Source organism: Glandiceps talaboti, chromosome 3, assembly GCF_964340395.1.
Source record: "Glandiceps talaboti chromosome 3, keGlaTala1.1, whole genome shotgun sequence".
NCBI classification, from domain to species: Eukaryota; Metazoa; Hemichordata; class Enteropneusta; family Spengelidae; genus Glandiceps; species Glandiceps talaboti.
The window spans coordinates 12,426,698-12,447,193 of NC_135551.1; the positions used below are offsets into that span (position 1 = coordinate 12,426,698).

General features: G+C 33.2%; 1 protein-coding gene across 4 annotated transcripts in view; it reads left to right on the plus strand.

Moving 5' to 3' along the window:
* Positions 1-20,496, plus strand: part of LOC144453925 (protein F37C4.5-like) — a 95,905-nt gene that overhangs the window by 22,817 nt on the left and 52,592 nt on the right. The gene's annotated exons all lie outside the window — the stretch shown is intronic.

Here is a 20,496-nt window from a genome sequence, read left to right on the forward strand (position 1 = left end):
CTGGTAAATATTATGAGCATACTAATGTACTACTAGAATGGTCGATGCAAATAGAAAGTGATCTACATGTAGATGATAAACTTATTACATTTCACCATTGTGTGTCTCTTGAGAAGCAACAAGCCTCTTTTTAAAAGCCCTACAGCTTTTTTAGTACTATCTAACACAATTACAATGAAATTGTCAGGAGACTTTCCATATCAGGTTTCTATCTTGTCAGGAAATCACAGGATATGATGTCGTTCATCTCATATAATTATGTCATACACTGTGACAACTAGCTTTGTAATACTAAAAAGACATCTATTTTGTCAGGAAATCACGGGATATGATGGGCTTTATCTTGTATGGAATTACCTCACACACAGGGACAGCTAACTTTATAATTCTAAAAAGACAAACATATTGAATTAAAGAATACCGTATCATTTTAACAGTCATATTTTCTAGTGTCAGTATTAATATAACTTTTTATTACATGTCTCCCTGAACACATGTTGTACATTGTAGGAGCAAGTATAGGGCTTTGATAGATGCATTTTCAATCTACCGTAAATAAAATATTTTAACAGCAACAGATTAGATGTAAACAGTAAAGTCACTCTATAATCTGACTAGGTAGTGTGGATATCAGTTAGCTACATACTGTAGTGGGTGTCTCCCCAAAGGCAGTTTGTAGGAAATTACATGAGCAAGGAACAAATGTGCCACATGTATGTGTGTGGCAGTTCTAAAGTTAAATCAATAACAAATTAGATACATGTACAGTCAGTGAATTCCCACTTTCAAGTCTATGGTATTTTAGTTAGTATAAATGTACTGTATGTGGAAACTGAGTGTGGGTATCTCCAATTGCAAAGGGTATGTCATGTTTAATAGGTTGTAGGACTGTCACATGGAAGGGTGCTTATACATGTATGTGTGGTGATTCTAAGAAAAAATGGATTAGATGAAGACTATGAATTCCCATTCCTTTGTCTCAATGAATTTTGGTACAGCTGCATACACACTAGTGTACAATGTACATATCACACTGGGTGTCTCCTCAAGTACAGGCTAAGGCTAAGGAGCAGGGAGTATAGGGCTTTGCAATAAAGGGTACATGACATACACATGTACATGGCATGTATATGTATATCTGACAATTCTATAAAAACAGATTACACTGTAGAAGACCAAGAATTCACACTAGTGTGTCTGAATGAGTTTCAATACAACTACATTATACATGTAAGCCCAGGTGGTCTGAGCCGCAAGTTATGATGTGGGTGTCTCCCAAGGGGTGGCTGTAGCTTATGGGGCTTTCAGATATGTGACAATTTAAAAAAACAACAACAATGGATTAGATATAGACAGTCTGGATAAGTGTGGCTGCAGCAGCTAGAAACACAATACCAAGATTATGCTTTGCAGTATCTCCAAAGATCATGTGCTGGACAGGATCAGTGCCATGTGAAGTTGTAAAGCAGTTTGCAGTCATGAAATCATATTTTATTTGTAATCATAGTGTGCTTACATTGTATTGGTTGCGCACCTTTAAATGTGCTTCATGGAAAATGTGTACATGCACATTTACAATATATGATTGCCAGGGTGGTTGCAAAGATAATATGATAGACATATTAATAATGCTGTGAAAGACCATGATGAAGTCTTTTTAATCATATTTTATGCTATAATTGACCAAAGGCACATGTCCATGCAATCTCTTACAAGATTCACACCATGCAATATGATATACATGTATGTATCTTATGAGATTACCTATTAAAAATAAAGCATTATGACATATGATATGAATACAGAATTACAAATACAGTTAGTTTGTGGCTAGTACAATTTAAATTGTACATCTCACAAGTGAATGGTCACAACCAAAGGCTTTTAACTGCAACTAACCTTTTGCCTGTTGTACAGGTTGACAGATTGCAAATGTCAGTCATATTATACAAAAATTGTACAATGTACATTTTACTACACATGGAATATCATGAATTATCCCCACCACCACCAACCCACCACCATCCAGAACATATTTTATTTTCGTTTCATAAATTTATGAATGAATTTCACATGTGTTAGCATACCACATGTAAACATGTATGTATTGATAAAACTTGTCAAAAAAGAAGAAATAAGAACTAAAAAAAAATGTCAACATAATAATGAACAAAGTACATATTTAATTTTAAGTGATAATTTACTGCATACCAGAATTTGCCAAAGAACAGGTACATGTATTTCGCTACATTCACCAATCGGTGTAACTGCGTGATTGGGCTATAAAAGAGAAACTGTACTATTAGGTAATAAAAGTATAATTCTCAAAAAAGCACTTAAATAATGTTCCTATTTCCGCTGCAGGCAATTGCCTCATCTTTCATGGATGAAGGAATCAATAACCTGAATGTCCTTTTAAGGTTAGATTTTACATTTTATTGGCAAGCAAAAACTGAAAGTTTGATGTAAAAAACTGGAAAGCACTGTTAAAGATAAATGAATCATTCATCTTTGTTTAGATGTCATTTTTCCCATGATTATGTCTATAAGATAAAAGGGATGTGTTTCTAGCTTCAAGGGTATAGAAACTAATACAAAAGGTCAGTTTGGTTATTTTGATATTGTATAACCACAGTTTTTTTTTCATTTGACACATCACATGACCATGCATTGAATGTATCCTTACAAGATCACAATCTAGAAGGAAGCGATCATATCAGATATACATTTTGTAATTGGATAGCATTCCCACATGTTTTTCTTCATGCTGCAACAGGAAACGTTACTGGCATAAAAGGCCTTGCTTATAATGTCAGAGATGCAGTACAAATGTGTGGTGTGGTGTTTCACTGATGGGAAGTGATGCTTTTTATATCAAGATGAACACATTTTAACCCCAAACAAATAATGAGAGGAGCTCCACACACACACGATGGTTTGTAAGGTTTGAATAAACTTATCTGCTTCTACATTCCAACTGAATGGGATAAATTCTCTCTACATGTACATGTGTAATTATGCATTCATGTTTGTTGGAATTCTGTCAGAGTGTAGGTATGAGATGTTAAATCCCATCAGTAAAACACCACACCAACTCTGTTTTTCCTGCAACAGACCTTGCCAGTATCCTCAACAATAGTTAGTGGTAGTTGCATACATATATCAAATCATTTCCTGTCTTAGTGGAAATACATTAATTGTATATTGTCACTTTTCTGCAAACTGAAATAAAACCATTTTCCACTATCAAGGGACTAGTTGAAAATATTCTTTGATCAGATTTGCAATGTTTGCAAACCAATGAAATCTTCTAAACCCAACAGGATTATATGACAATATTTCAAAGAAAATTCAATCCCTTTTAATAAAATTTTGAATTATTTGATATCTAGAAAATATTTCAATTTTTGTTAAAGCTAATATCTTTTATTAAAATATACATGAAATAAAAGTATTAACCCCTCTCCCCCAAATAATTCAAGTAATTAATAACTGTGAAGTGCTAAGTGTTCACATTTTTGAAGCAAATACTTTTTGTTAAAATGCAAAATTAGTAAATGTGTTAACCCCATTCCTCCCAAAATAATCCAAGCTACTTTAATTTTGATATACTGGTATTTTGTAGCTATGAAATGCTAATTTTTGGTGAAATTAATATATTTTATTAAAAATGTCAAATTATTGAAAAATTAACTATCTTTAGTTAAATAAAACTTAGAATATCTCCAACAATGGTGATTGTATGTATAAATTATAATAATTCAGTAAATGATGTAACACAACTGTACTTTGAACTGTTATTAAGCATTTACAGTTGTCAGTGTTTTTGCTTTAAGGTTGGGGAATTTTAGTATTCAAAATAGGTGAAAGGGGTAATTAGATTCTAAATGTCATTTTGTTTGAGACCTCAGTTAAATGTTAAGGGAACCCTGGTTGATTTTGGCTGTTCATCACACTTTTGCCAAAAAAAACCCCCCAAACCATGTACATTAACTGCTTATGTAAACATATCATATACTAATACCTTTGATGACTACTCAAAACCATTGTTCTATGTTGGTGTTTATTTGAAGCTGTGATAGTGTACATATCAAAGTAAATGTTCTATTTTACCTCTAATGGAATGAAGTAAATTTACTTTTCAAAGTAAATTTACCCAAGGACTAGTAATGTACTACATATTTACAGTTGGATGAAATGGGATTTTCATGATTGAATGAAACTATAGTGTTTTAAATGGAAGTGTTATGAATGATGTATTGTGTCTTGGATGCAGTTCATGAGGAAAGACTTTTCTTGTCAGTTTAAGACTCTGCCTAGCTTGAGATGTTACTGTTTCACTGTGAAAGATGTTGATACCTTTAGTAGTAATGACTCCTGTCACAGTCACTGTCTGGTATATGTACATGTGTACTCTCAATTTTGGGGTAGACTTTGCTCCATATATAAAATACAAAATGTACATTGTATATATATAGCACTTACCTTTGGCTATGTCACAATTGTATCCAAATCTCATATACTGATATACACACCTGTGGAAGGATGGGTATTTTTTATTTTTTATTGTGCTGAGGAAAGATGGGGGAGAAGGAGTGAAGAGGGCATGGAATCTGGAGGTGGATAGAAAAAGAGGGAGAGGGCGACCAAAGCTGACATGGAAGAGTATGGTGGAAGGACAATGTAAACAGATTGGATTAAACATCAATGACTATGGGAACAGGCAGAAATGAAGGAATGTGATTACCACATGGAAAGAAGGACAGTCGGTGACCCCCCGCCAGGCGGAAGAAATCGACTTTAATTAATGATGATGATTTATTTCTTATTTTTAACATTAACATATGGCTTTCAAAATTTGATGCCATTTTAAGTCGTCTTCTCATGTAGTAGAGTCTGTGGCATAATACAGTTTATTTAAAAACGTACTACCAACTACATGTACATGTAGAGAGACTTTAGAGTTTCATTTAGGCAAGATATAAAAAAACATTGCATCACCAACTCAAAACATTGAAGTCTCTCTAGTTTTGTAGTGTAAGTACATAATTAATTTGTACCTTATAGATATTAAATTCTCACTATAAAATCATTATGAATTACGTCTGCAGATTTGAATTTTACTAATAGCAACTGATGGGTATTTAGTATAATTCAAGAAGTGTGATAACTTCAGGTACCATTTACACATGTATCTAAAATGACATAGTCTTCGTGTTTTACTCATGGAACATTATGTTTGTGACACAAAGATAGACATATTTCAACTCTTAGCCAAACAAAAATAGAGCCACAAAAAACACAGCAGGATCTATTGCCCAATCACATTGAACAGTGATAAGCATTGCTATTCTTTCTCAGTACAGTAAAAACAGGCTTTTAATGAAAACATTACACATGGACGTGATGCTTCAATTGCTTATTCTCTAACTGATAATCAACTTGACTACTTCTACACACCTACTGTGCATGGCACCTAATACATGTAGTATGTAGGTGCTTCTTTTGCATCATGAGGGTGTGTATTAAATGTCATGTAACGTTACATGAGTGAAACACCAAGCCCAAGCCTACATCTTTTAAATAGCTGTAAAGATACACACACTTCAGAAATGTATAAATTCAGTGTCATACTTGTACATTTTATAACATTAGCCTGATATTACACATTTGTCTCACGAATGGTATTATTGTGGGATGAACTGTAAAAACAATACATTACTTTACCATCAGTAAGAACATTTACAATTTACAAAATGTATGCCCAGTAAAGATATATACTTTCTATTTAAGTGAAGGATTAATAATAGATTATAGTATGAGATGCAGCTGTGATATAGAATATCATGGACTTTCGTAATCTGAAGTGTTCAGTGGAAGCAACCGACTTTAAGTGGGCAAGATGTACCACAAAGCTCTACACAACTAATAAATGACACAATCTGTTCTCTTTAAGTGTACATTTGTTTATTTAAACACTTGTACAAAAAATGGATTATTAGTCTCTAAAGTTGTTCGTCAATATTTTTCTTTGTTCAGCCCATGAAAATTTGAATAGAATATAAAGTACAAACAAAACAGAACATTCATGTACATATAATTAATAAATTAAATATGTATTTGTGATGATGATGTAGTAGCGTCTGTAGCATAACACAGTTTATTTGAAAACGTACATGACGTACTACCAACTACATGTACATGTAGAGAGACTTTAGAATTTCATTTAGGTGAGAGATGTTTTTTTTTACATATGACATGATTTTATTTCTTACAAAATACAATTGAGTCCAAAATACTCAAAAAATCCAGCTTGAAACAAAATAGAGCCAGATAGCACAATATGCATATATTATATTGAAAGTGATACACTTACACCATGAACTCAATCAACATAACTGCTCAATGAATCAAGGATATATTCAAACTTAAAGCTGTTTGTTTGTGTTTATATTACAGTAAACATTTTATCAATGTCTGTTTTGTTTGTGCAGTTTGTAACCTTGTGTTGTGTTGTGTTGTGTTGTGTTGTGTTGTTGAACAGTATCATTGTTAAGTTGCCATGAGTTTATTAAGGTAAATTCTGTATTGGTTGTTAAAAAGAACAATGCAATAATTCATACATTGTACACAAGTATGTAAAATATCAGAAAGGCAATTCTGACTTGCCTGAAAGTACATGTAAATGTATATGGTTTCTTGAAACACAGTTGAACGTTTTACTAAAACTGATATCATTTACGTTTTTTTTTTTTTGAATAAATGATTCTATTTTAATGAGTCTGTGTCTGAGGAAAGCCCAGAACATCTTACACTGAGTACCTCATTTACTGCACTTTCCAAGAGAAGCCCTGGAGTCACCATTTTTCCATTTCAATCTCCTTACCATAAGAGCAGTTTTCCCGTTTCTATAACTACAGTTAAGTATACTTAGTTATATTGAAATTAATATTTTAAGAGCTAACTACCCAAGGGGAAGTGTGCAAGTGACTGAAAGAGCTAAAGTTCTACGATGTACCCAAGGGAAGATGGAGAAGTACTGAATGCTCCCAGAAAATTGAAAATTGTCGAGTGCATGATACATTGTATATGCTTCACTGCATTATTATAAATGCTTGTGATTGGGATAGGTATATTTCCTCTCCTTTTTCACGTAATGATGTAGTATAAATGTCAGTCTGTTTGAAGTGGCGATATGGGAACCTTAGAACACTACTACTAGGATTAATGAGATGAGTTTCATCTTATTTCTGCATATATCCTGTATTTGTTGAAAGGGGGGGGGGGGGGAAGAGACAATTGATAAGACATAATATTAGAGGAACTGAGGCATACATTAATACCGATATTGAATTTGTTCATTAAATATTAAATAGTATTAAGTTGCATTCTACACTAAACACTGTAAACTGTATTTGACTATCGTTCACTCTCATCTCGTTCTGCAATATCCTGTATTTGTGGAAAAGATGAAATCAGTTATACAGAATATTTGATGTAGGAACTGGGGAGTACTGGTTTTGAAGTTTCATTACCTAAATAGACAAGGAAAACAACTGAAAATGTGAAAGTCATACTAGAATTAGTGTTTTATGACTATCACTCATTCTCATCTCATTCTGTAATATCCTGTATTTGTTGAAAGATGAAATCAGTTCTAAAGAATATTTAATACGGGAACTGAGGAGTCTGATAAAGTCATGGTATGACTACTTTATAATATAGCAACACATGTACTTCATGAGTAAAAAAACTAAATGCCCTGCCCCACTTTAAATTAGCTTAACCATTTAATTTAATAACTAGTCTCCTCCAGGTGTAATTTATAGGTCATGTACATGTAGCTAATTTGATGATTACAGATGTTTTAGGTACAAGTTGCTGACAGAAATGACTTTTTGCAAGGTAATGCCCGACTAGAGAAATTGAGACTTCGGCAAGTAAGTGATTTTGAATAGATTGATACTTGTACATGTGTAAGTGCAGGGATTGTACTTGGTTTACATGTTTTGTCGGGTGATACATTTTGTACATGTAGAATGTGAGTATATCATTGCCAATCATTATTGGTTTGCTTTTTATTTTCAAATTTATACTGCAGCTGTTGTATTCAAACAGTCAGTGAGATAAGTGATTCGTCTGTTTCTCTGATAACACTTTTCCCAGACAAAGGAATGAGTTGAGTATACCTATCTTCTGGCATTGTTTTGATTGCAAGTCTGATACGTGTACTATGTTAGACTTTGATACGATTACAAGTTCAGTTCTGTCTGTTTTCTATGTCTATATCCATTAAATACTGATATCAAATCTACTTATGTATCATTACAGCAGATTTGTATTGAAACAATCATTTGTAGAGTTGTAGGAGTTAATTGCAAATTAAGCTATTTTGTTGCAGGTAACTGCAGCTTTTCTATTCATTTGTATAAATCATCTGCGATTTATATTGTAGATAACAGTGCTTTGTGTATGCAAGGAGAGCTGTAAGTGTCATAAAATGACCACCTGTAATAAGTGATTTGAGTTTTAATGAGACAAAGTGATTTAGTATTACACACATCATGTGTAGGTTATTAGGGACAATTGGCCAATGTCTCACAGGCTCAACAAACATCGTGAACGAATGTTCACAAGTGCAATATCAAACATTTATGCATGTATATATATGATGTCAGCTGTGATGAAAACTGTAGCGGCCACATCACTACAATCGATGTAGTGTGAAAACATTATTGTAAACACATAAAAATACTACCAGAAACCCAGCACCATATCTCACATTAGAAGTAATTTTTTTTATCAACTCGTCAAGATTTTAGTAGTAAATTCAAAAGTTGTTATCATTGAAGGAGTGAACCTTTTCCATCAAAATTTCATTAGAAGTGCAAAAATGAAGTTCAGCAATTATGACGCCTGACCCCCTAAATGAATAAAGGTTGTTTATTGAGTTTGTGTGACATTGTGCAATTGCCCCTGAATATATGCACCTTGGGAAAAATATCTTAAACTTTTTTTTGCGATTATTTTGTTTGAGACAGTTCCAACCTATTCTTGGGTAAGGAAAGTATCGTGGGTTGTCATACACATTTTTGAAATACAATGTATAGATCAAAATGATATTGAAATTAAATGATTTAAGCCAACATGGCTGCTGAATACCTGGTACTTTACTGTGGAATAATATAAATGTAGCTCTACATGTATTCTAGGAATATACATTTGTAAGAGGTTGTTGGTTTTCTTGAAAACAAGAGGGTGAACCCTAAACTTCTTGTAAAAATTGTTGGTTTCTTGAAAACAAGTGGGTGAACCCTAAGCTTCTTTTATTAGTTCAAATGAACAAGGAACAATTTAGCTTTCAAATAGGGAACTTGCAAACCCTCCATGTTGAATGTTGTATCATGGGAAGTCTGACCATAAATACTAATGAATTAGTATTGTAAACAATATTGTTACATTGTTTGTAACCACGAATAATCAATTCATAGTCACCTTGACCATTATTGGAGGTTTATTTTATCGGTATCTCCAGATTAGGTATTACGATAACCACAGAAATTTCATAGTCCTTTACATCTGAGCATGCTCAGTCTGGATTGCAAGTTCCCTATTGCAACGTTAGGAAGGTTTCTTAGATCTTTGATTTTCAGAGAAACTGGTCCCTGAGACACCTAAAGTTAAAAGACACAAGTATACGTCAATTTAGCCTACCTGCTATTTTCATTCACTACAACTATAAGGACACATTCTAAAATTATACTGGTATGCTGCCTGTTAAACTTTAACAGCTCGTATCTATAATGTAAATGGAATGGTAAAAAGTATTCTTAAAATATACTAATTCCATATTTAAATTCCACCTTTTCAACTTCAATTTCAAGTACATTTCAAGTATACTTAAAATATACTTGGTCGATACAATGGTAAATAAAAAAATTGATTGTACAGTGAAGTTCAAATTATTTATTTTGTACTATACTCAGCTCAACTTAAGTACATTTCAAGTATACTTAAAGAAAATTCGACAAAGTCACATATAAGTACAATATTACATGTGGATGAAGCCTTATTATTTCATTTTAGAATCATTAGCATGAAGGTCAGGATTTCAATGCCATGTACATTGTACATGTACATGTACCTGATTATGTTGTAGTCTAATCATTCTTTTGTTCTGGACCAACTTTTCCTATAGCTTGATAGTGAAAGTGATAAGTGAACTAAAAGATGGTTGCAATATTTAAACAATAATGTACGCCCTCCCAGCCCATAATGGACGAAAGCAAACTTTGAACGACATAATGGGCGAGGCGACAGCCGAGCCCATTATGGAGTGCAAAGTTTGCTTGAGTCCATTATGGACTGGGAGGACGTACATTATTGTTATTATTTTATAGTTTTGCCAATTCCAGTGAATTTGTAGACTGAGAAATGCAAAACAACGTATAATATACACAGCGCTGAACATCGTCTGCCATGTTCGGCCCGGAAGCTGAATACTAATCATAGCGACACACGTACGTACACGTACACACACATATACACTCCAATGAACTGCTGTGAACACAAATTTGTTTCATGAATGCGTTGTATTTTTAAACAGTGGAAATGACAATCATAAGTAACAACATACATTTCGAAAAAATACCTAGTCGTATGAAGAAACAGAACAAATAAGCTTGTATTGTTATGCTCGTTCCGGGGCCGCGATGCCCAATAACGGAGTACATTATCAGTAATAATGTACAGCGATGACGTCACAAAATTCACTGGAATTGGTAATGCTATGATAGTATAATATACAATCATGTAAAGATTACAGGCAAGGAAATTTGTCTATGAAATGAAGACCCACAGTGAAATTATATGTATTTCTGAGGCTATAATTTGTGAGCAGTCTCTCTGAAGATAACACAGCTCAGTTTACAGTTATAAATCATACAAGTATAAATTGCTTTTCTTGGAATATCTCAATAGCTCATTATTAAAAGGCATCTCTTCTGACAAATTGTCGTGAGCAGTGAAAGTATTTTTTTAAATTCACCACATATAGACAGAACTCCTTATCACCTTTAGTCTGTTATTAATGTGTATACTTTTATTGATTATTTGTCATGAGGGAAGCCCTGGCAGACAAGGGTTTACTGTAAATCGGTTGATAATACTTGGTGATTTTATTCTTTTCCGATGGTGATCCATAACTGGAAAACTGTCATTTTGATGAAGAATGCCAACCATGATCAACTGTACATTCCATTGTAGATTGCTAAATTGTAAAGCTAGTGCAATAAATCTGACATGTACTTCATTGACTAATTTTTTCACAGAAAGCCTGTATTAGTGTATAATAATCAATACATGTGTTATCCCCTGTTGCTGCTTTGTCCTCCCCCAGGTTGCTGTCTAATCTAGATCATCCTCATCAATATTGGAGTCTAGATGAAACTCTTGACAATCAGACTGACTGAAGCTGCAGTAATAACAACTAGTTTGGATCCATTCATGCTGGGATAAACACTCATTAGAATGCTTCCTTTCTGGCATAGAGATAGGCAGTTACAAAGTGTTGGAAACACAATTCGCAATAGAGACTTTAAAGTAGTATACAATGTATGCCATGGAATAAAACAGTGTCAACCTTTACAGTTACTTTTCTCAAGAAAGCTACAAAACATTCAATAGAGAAAAATACCAGAGGTCATTCAGTATGTGAATTTTTTAAAATATGTGTAAAGGTCAAAATGATATCTCAACCACATTTTAGAATCCAACATGGCTGCCAAACCCTGTGTTAACTGTGTGTGGAAAAATTATGCAAGATGATGAGCCCCAAACATTCCTGTATTCATATTTTAGAATAACCATGAACAAGTGTACATAGTGTGAAGTTTTGAGAGATTCAGTTAACTTTGATTTTCAGGTAAATTGGAAGTGTAATTCTCTGTACTTGGACTGTAGGTCTTAGCTTTAATAGTCAACAAACTTTAATTGGATGCCAAGGCACTTCTACCCTAGTTCAAGTAGTTGACAGACATGATGATGAGAGATTCGCTTGTCAATTTTGTGAGCAGTTAGATGACCTCAAAATATTAGTATATGTCTGTCATCATTAGGCCTAAGAAAAGAAAAGAATTGTTTCTGGTCAGTGCGTGCATCACTTAATTATCCTGTGTTGGTCTTTTTTGTATGTGTTTGTCCAGCACATGCACTCTGCAGATCCATGGAAAAACACAAAAATAACCCTCCGTACTTTAGTGAAGACAACTGCAGAGCCAATTATGAAAAAGCAAATGACATCTGCCCCACCTACACACTTGCTCTAGAGTACTAAATAAAAGGAACAGTAAATGCCATAAATAGTAGATTGAGTGACAGGTTTGTTGAGAATTAAAAAAAGGAAGAAAGTGTGTTGTCACACTATTTTGGACAAGCTGTCCTGACCAGAAACAATTCTTCTTTTTTTCTTGGACCTAAAACATTTTTATCTATCTATTTTTATGTGGAATTACTTGGTTTCAACGTACCCACTATCTTGATGCCTAGCAGTAGATTTTGTCAGCAATGTTCAAAGTGCATCAATCAAAATTCTTGACAAATAAATATAGTTCAAGAGAAATTTGTTGATCAGGATTTATCTATCGTAACAGTGAGAATGAAGGAAGAGAAAAATTCTTACAGTGAAATATTCTAGTTGAAAGGAAATAATTAAATTTGTGTTGGAACTGAGACAGAGTATTATACTCACTGTACATGTATTGCAAAAATATCGACACTATTTATAATAAATAAAGCTGGTGAAATAAAGTACAGGTATATTTGTAGTATGCATACATGTACATCTATATTCAAGTTATCAATTTGAATTGTAACTGCAATCAACACCTCATCTTAACAGTAAGAGACGTCATAACCCTCATGATGTGGAGAATAATTTCATACACATGTATTAAAGTGATGGCTTTATGAGCTGTTGTTAACTGTACTTTCTTGAAAATTTTTGCTGAAATTATTAGTAGTCAACATTATGTGTTTTGCAGAGAAATTTTACACATTATACTTTGCACAAGCCAAAATATACAGGTAGTCTTTGAATAGAAAATATGGATTTTATGGCCACGTCACCATGTTGGTGACAACCTGTGTCATAACAACCTGTGTCTATGTCACTGGTTATTCAAAATGAGTCCAAATGGTTCATGTCGCCATTTCCCTCAATTTTTTCACCTTGACAAGGTATAATTATATTATTCCCCAATATTTTCCTTCTTTCAGCCGGAAAATACTCAATGACATGACCTTAAGGTTGTTGTCACTGCACTTTACTTGTCTAGGGACTCATAGTGACAAGGCCCCTTAGGTCACTCGTATTTAACTTAGCTAAATGAGGAAAATATTGGGGAATAATATCTAAGAATTGAATTTTATCCATCTTGCGTCAAACTGCTTTCTTATTACGCAATATTTTTAATCATTCAGACGGAAAATACTTACGACATAAAGGTTTTCACTACATTTTACTCATCTAGCGACTCACAGTGACAAGGCCCCTTAGGTCACTTGTATTTTCCTTTAGCTGAATGAAGACAATATTTTATTTACAAACTGTAAATCTAATTATTGATCATTCAGTTTATTTACATGAATACACATTTCACTGTCAATTATCAATTACAATGACATGTACATTAATGTATTGTTTTCAATTGAAGTTTGAACGATGAAGTACTACAACAATTTGATACATTACTGAAATTGCCGTGATATATTGAATTATGTAAATTAAGTCAAAGATGGAACTTCGTCTTTTATACGTCACCATGCACGAGCCATGTAGAACAAAAAATATGGAATATGTACTCTGGTCGTTCTACGTCATGACAATGCGCGTCTATATCATGACGACGGAAAATATTTGTGACCTAAGGGTTGTCACTATGACTGATAGACCCCTTAAATCACTCATATTTCCCCTTGCTGAATGAAGACAAATATGGGGGAATAACATCTAACCACTCATACTCACCACATTCACATATCCTCTGCTCAAGTTTACCTTGGCTGGAAAGACATGGTCAAATATAACTTTTCGTGTAAGTGTTTGAACTCAGTATTACTTTTTTTTTCAGTATTTTTAGCCCTACTTCATTATCTGTAAACCATTGAAATTAGCATAAAATTGGCATATCATCTGTTGATGTGCAGTATATGTGCAAAAGTCATATTGTGTGTTAAGCAATCCATTCATATCCAGATTAAACTTGACACAATCAACAATGGTAATCAACAAGGCATCATTTAATTAAACCTAGTATCTTTACAACTATTAAATTTGAATTACTGGTTGAGTATTCTGCATGAAAAGAAAGATTGCTAGGTCAACCATCTTGCCTGCAACAGAAGCTGCCTCAGTGCTTGAATTTTCTGAACCATGAGCATACCTTGTTTCCAAAAGTTAATGTGACATAAATTGACGTGAAAATTGCCCCAGGAGCTTTTAACAAATCCTTTGGTGAAAAAAATGCACAGCCAGCCTGGCTTCTCAAATGAAAAGATATAATATACGTATTGGCAGCTCATCAATGGTAAACCAACATGAAGAGTGAAATTATTGCATTCCCATCAGACAGACTGGTGATAAGTAAAGTCTGTTCAAGTACTTGTACTGCATGTAATTTTCAAAAGTAAATGACTGAGTTCTGTCTAGGGAATTTTAAACCAATGAGATTATAATGTCCAGATTATGCAGTCTTATTTTCTGAAATCAATGTTTGTGAAGTGGAAATGACATAGAGTAGATGAGTGTGAGATGTCTATTCAGCTATGTCGTGTTAGCTTTGACTGTAGTTCATTGATCTGTGTCTTGTCGCAGCTTCCTTGTTCACAATAAGCCTTGGGTTAATTGTAACAGCAGTCTCAGGCCATGCTCACTTCAAGTAGTTGATAGTCAGTTCCGTGAATTCTCACTTAGTGATTACCTGCAGTGGTACGCATGCACAGTGGTATTTTCATTGCAGTGCAATACTGAATACATTATTTCACACCCATAGGTTAATGAGCACATGATTGTTCCGTGTGTACGAAATCATGTCAACATGTCGGTTGTATTATTATGAAATTTGCTGTTTTTGATAAACCTCTCTGTATTTGTGTGCATAATTGATTTTGCATAAGTGCTGGTGGTGTTTTCTGCCACATTTTTGCATTGAGAAAGTTATAATGTCTGCAAGAGACTACCACAAGCACGCAAATTCTTAGTACACATACTCAGATACTCGTGTCACACTAGGGTTTTATCATCATTTGTATTACATATGATGTATGTACCAGAGATTACTTGCACAATTTGCGCATGCATACTAGTATTTGAACTGCAGTGCAATCCCAAAAACGTTACTGCATGCGTGCATGCATACAATATGCAAATGAGGATGCGATCATTTGTTGTACATGAAAGAACAGGATCACACAGTATTATTTTTATGGAAATTTGCTTTTTGATATAAACTTAATAATAATAGAACGTATAATATTTGACTTGAGTTCCAGATTTGCCTGAAGCCATAATTACTTTATTATTAAGTGAGAATAGTCACATAACTATAATATCAAACGAAATAATTATCTCATGCTTTATAACTGACATCTTGGCTCTATCAAAAGCCACTGGTATTTAGGTCAAAGATCAACACCTTTGTCTTCTAAAACCATGAAAATACAGTCGTTATTCACATAGAAGTTGCTCACCTGTATTTTAGACTGGGCACAAACATTTTGTACGTGCGTCATCACTGCACGCATGCTCACGTTCAGGCACACACACACACATGAAGAAATATTGATGTGAGGCCAAAAAGCAATCTTGCTAGATATTTGGCTCATGACCACAAATAACCAAAGTCTCATTGAAATTTGAGGAATCGGCGTGAGGAAATTGCCACAAGTGAGATTTTGTTCTGCTGATTCCTCTAGTGTGCACCTGGCTCTAGGGATGTCTGTGTACATTTCTGAATTCTGCACTTGCTGATAAAATCAATGCATCATGATCATGAAATACCATTGCTTATTTATGATTTCCAGGGATTTGTTTGTGTGTAAGGTAAGTGCTAATCATTAATTACAATTAAAGTGAATACTTTTGAGGAAATCAAAATTGAACTTTACTGTTGATGAATTCTAATTGGCATCATTATATTAAACTATTATAGTGCAATCAGTTCTTCTCCATCTAAAAACTGTCATTGATGAGTTGTTTTCTGATCAATTTGTATTTTACTCTCAATATAAATGATTTCACAGTGCTTGAAATTATAAAACTCCATGGCTGTATGCTCAGAAGACAACCTTTTAAAATAAAGAAAATTTGAAATGTTGTATCTTCCCTGCAGTAATATCATATTCCATGCACAATGATTACAGTTCAATAGGCACTTACAGATTTTCATCATTTTCTTACAAACAAAAGCTTGGATAATTGATCTAATAAGTTTCTACGAGTGAATATCCAGAATTATGATTGTATAAATTATCATTAGTGGAAAGATGTGACTGAAGTTTTTATGGAAGAAATAATTTACTACATGTATCACCATTATGTATAATTTACAATAACTTTTGGGGAAATTTCATAATCTTACTCGGGAGATATCCCAGTTCTACAGCAAGATATGTGACTTTAGTACATAATAAATATTATACATTTGTTAACACTAGAAAGTTGAAAACCACATAAATGTCTATGAAACTGTGCTTAAATTTGTGTAATGTTTGTCATGCATGCATGCAAACATACACACACACACACACACATACATACATACAGAACCGAAGAGTTAAAACTGACCTAGCCAGGCCTTACATATACATGTATATTAAGTGTACAAGATTATTAAAAGAAGAAGTAACCTCATACCTGCTGGAAGTACATTGACTTTATTAAGATTAAAACTGTTGCCTCAGGTTTGAGAGATTATTAGGTTAAACTTGATGTATTAGTTCCTCAGCAATGTACATTGTACAACATCCTTGTAGCAACCACTGAATTCATACTATCTATGCCATTAAAGCTAAACCCTTTGTTGTTGCCGCCACTGCATGATCTTACAAACTGTCTTTCCTTTGTACTAGGATCATCATAAAGAAAGAATGACCTTTCTCAAGGTAATTCATGTTCCAGGTGTGCACAAATCATTCCTAAAGGTGTATTCAACTCCTTCATTGCGAATTAGTCTCTGTGCAAATTTGTTTCGATTAAAAATCACGGTATTTTATGTGATCAAAAATTCCGTAATCTTCCTCTGTTTTTCTTGAAGAACGACAAACAACTGTAGAATTTATTTCTGCCCAAGTCATTCAGTCTTGCTTTAAATGTATATTAAAGTAACTTCTGTCAGATTTAACAAATTCTTGCAAAAGTATGTTTCCATGGCAACTGCTCCCATTAGCAAGAGACATAGGGTATACATGAGTCTCAGACGGTGGTGAAATAACTGAAGGAGAAAGTGGTGTAGTACTAGTAGTAGTAATATCGTAGAGGAACGTCCATAGGGTAAAATGATGTGATATCACCAGGAATCTCTAATCAATAGCTTTTAATTCAAAATATGTTATTCAATATATAGATTTTGTCTTAGTGAGTGACAAAGTGGTGTTTATAATGTCAGTAGAACCCTGGTACATTGGTTGGGGATCAAAAGTACTAGTAGCAGTATATTTATTTATAAGTCCATGGCGCACAGACTGAGCAATCAACAGCAAACTCTAGTTGAAACAGGTCATTTGGCTATTACTGTCTGACTACCAAGTGTAGAACTTGGATATAGAAGATAAATTTGTACAAATGTACTCCGGATATTCACCTTTCATTCCTTTCCAAATGTTCAAAATATACAATTGCAGACTGTATAATACACGCATGTGTCTTTGTTCTGGGAACAAATGTCATAGTTTTATGTACAGTAGAACCAGGTGAGTAAACTCCAGTACTTGATAGCAGTCCTGCATTCAGTGGAATAGTAATGTGACAACAAATAACATGTCAGATGGTTGTATTCATGTCTTTCATAACTTGAAGGGAATTTCAATAACTTGATATGTTGTCAATAAGTGCATGTAATTTAATCACCAAACCATATACTGAGCTGATAGACAGAAAATGAGGTTTATGGTAAATTTACATCATTCAGTATAACCAACATTAATTAACATATATTATGTGCCTGAAAATAATTTTTTTTTAAAAACTTTTTATAACTAAAAAACTAACTTTAAAAAAACTGTAACATCATTCAAGAAAATTTCAGAATATTCTTGGTTAAAACTGCAGTTTAATTTTTTAAAACAGAACTTAAAATGATTTCAGATTTACGCCAATTTATAATTCAAAATGGCTTCTATACTGTAGGCTAAATGAATTAAAAGCTTATTGATTTCCTTGAAAACAAGTCCATGAACCACCCCCCACCCCCCCCCCCCCAAGTTTCAGTAATGATTTCAATATAAGCAGTTACATACAAGCTTTTATCATTGCTCGGAGTCTCGGATGATTCAAGCTTCTTTGTTTTTCAAACAAAATGTTCTCAAAAGTGTATCTTCAGTAGAACTGAAAGAGTACATCATTGTAGAGATGTGGAAAATTGTATTTCACTTAAAACAAGGATTTTCACTTAGATGCCATTAGGCATGTAGTCATAGCACTTTTCAAGAAAATGTTTTCACTTTTCACATATTGCTTATCAATTTCTACGTGAACAGAATCAGAACGTGAAAAAAGAGGAAGTGTATGATTGGTGTAAATGTGAAATCATTAGGCTTAAAAAGAAATTGTGTGTTCCGATTAATGCTCAATTTTAGAATAGGTGGGGGGTAGGTACAAATGTAGATTTTTAATTTTGAAATAAAAGATAGTTTAAGAAGTACTAATATCATGTATCAGACATTCAAATTCATAATTATATAGTTAAACATTTTTCAATACAAATTCAGCTTTCGTTGACTATAAGATAAGATATGATAAGATATGATAAAACTTTATTGGGTCCCTTTTAGGGTAATTGAGTTATCTGCTACAAAAGATTATTAAAAACAGTAAACTGTTCAATTCTCCTGACATTGATTTCCTTTCTCAGTGGGTTTGTTTTATGATCAATATGTGAAATGTTTTATTTTTTTGATTCGGTACATGTATGTATAAAAAACTTTCATTCAGCATTGTCATAAAAAGTGTTATTTCTGTAGGGCTAATATTGTGTATTGTAGGAATGTGATTTGTTGGTTGCATTTCCCCTTAGAGATTAATCTTGAAAAGTGATCTAAAGAATAGTCTTTGATTCAGCAGTTTCTTAGAAATTGATATAACTCTTTAGAAGCCAACGCTATCAATTTTTAATTTTTAATGTTTTGCAAAAGTGTGCTGTGATTTTGATGGTTTTGTCTCAGAGATATTACTCTTGCATATAGGTATCTAAAAATAGTTGTTGAGCACCAGATTTAGAGACGTTCAATATCCAGCTTCTACTCTCAAAGCATTGCTGCAATTTGCAAAAGAAACGCTGTACATGTAATATTAAAAAACTCTCCAAATATTTTACTAGAATTGAAAGGAAATGACATTTCTAAGATGAAAGTGCTACACGTACTCATGAAGATTGCTGTTAGATGTATACAAGGCAGTATGTTCTTGGAAGATCAGTATTACCATGTTATATATCACAGTGGATCAACCCATATAGGGGTGCAGTTTGTAATTTCATATGTGCAACTAGTTTTGTTTCATATTGTAAAATCTGTATTTTACTCCAGTTACTGTAAAAAATTGAGTCATAATTAGCAATTGATAGGGCCACTCATATATGGTATAACAATGATAAACTGATAATATTTTGGTAATTAATCCAAAATATTTGGATATCGCGCCTTAGTCTTCAGGTTACCTAATTGGTCTCTCTGTGGCATACATGTAATGTAACCATCTTTATCATGCTGAGTGAATCCAATATATTATAGTTTACTGTCACAATTCTTTAAGTTTAATATAATGTTAATTACCCTAAATGCATGTATATCAGTGAAAAAGACTACATATTTTTATTTATTTATTTAATATTTATTTGTTTATTTATTTATTTATTTATTTCAATATTCTGGGGACTGGATTGTTGTACAGAATTTAAATTAGAGATAATTCTACCCATTTCAAGTAATACTACTTGCTGCCACAGTAATATATAATATTGCTATACTCTTTATGGTGTGTTTTGACATGGTTACCATGACAACAGTTATATTCAGACATCCTTCTTGATCTCAGATTTACATTTCTGTAACATGATTTAGTATTTCTGAATGTAAATATTCTAATTTTAGAAACAGACATGTATGTAATTACCCTTTTAAGAAATATGATGATACCGCCATATAGTTCACATTTTCTTTGAAATGCTTGTTGAGGTACCTGGAATGGAGATGAACTCTTAGATAAGTTTGTTTCTCGAAAGA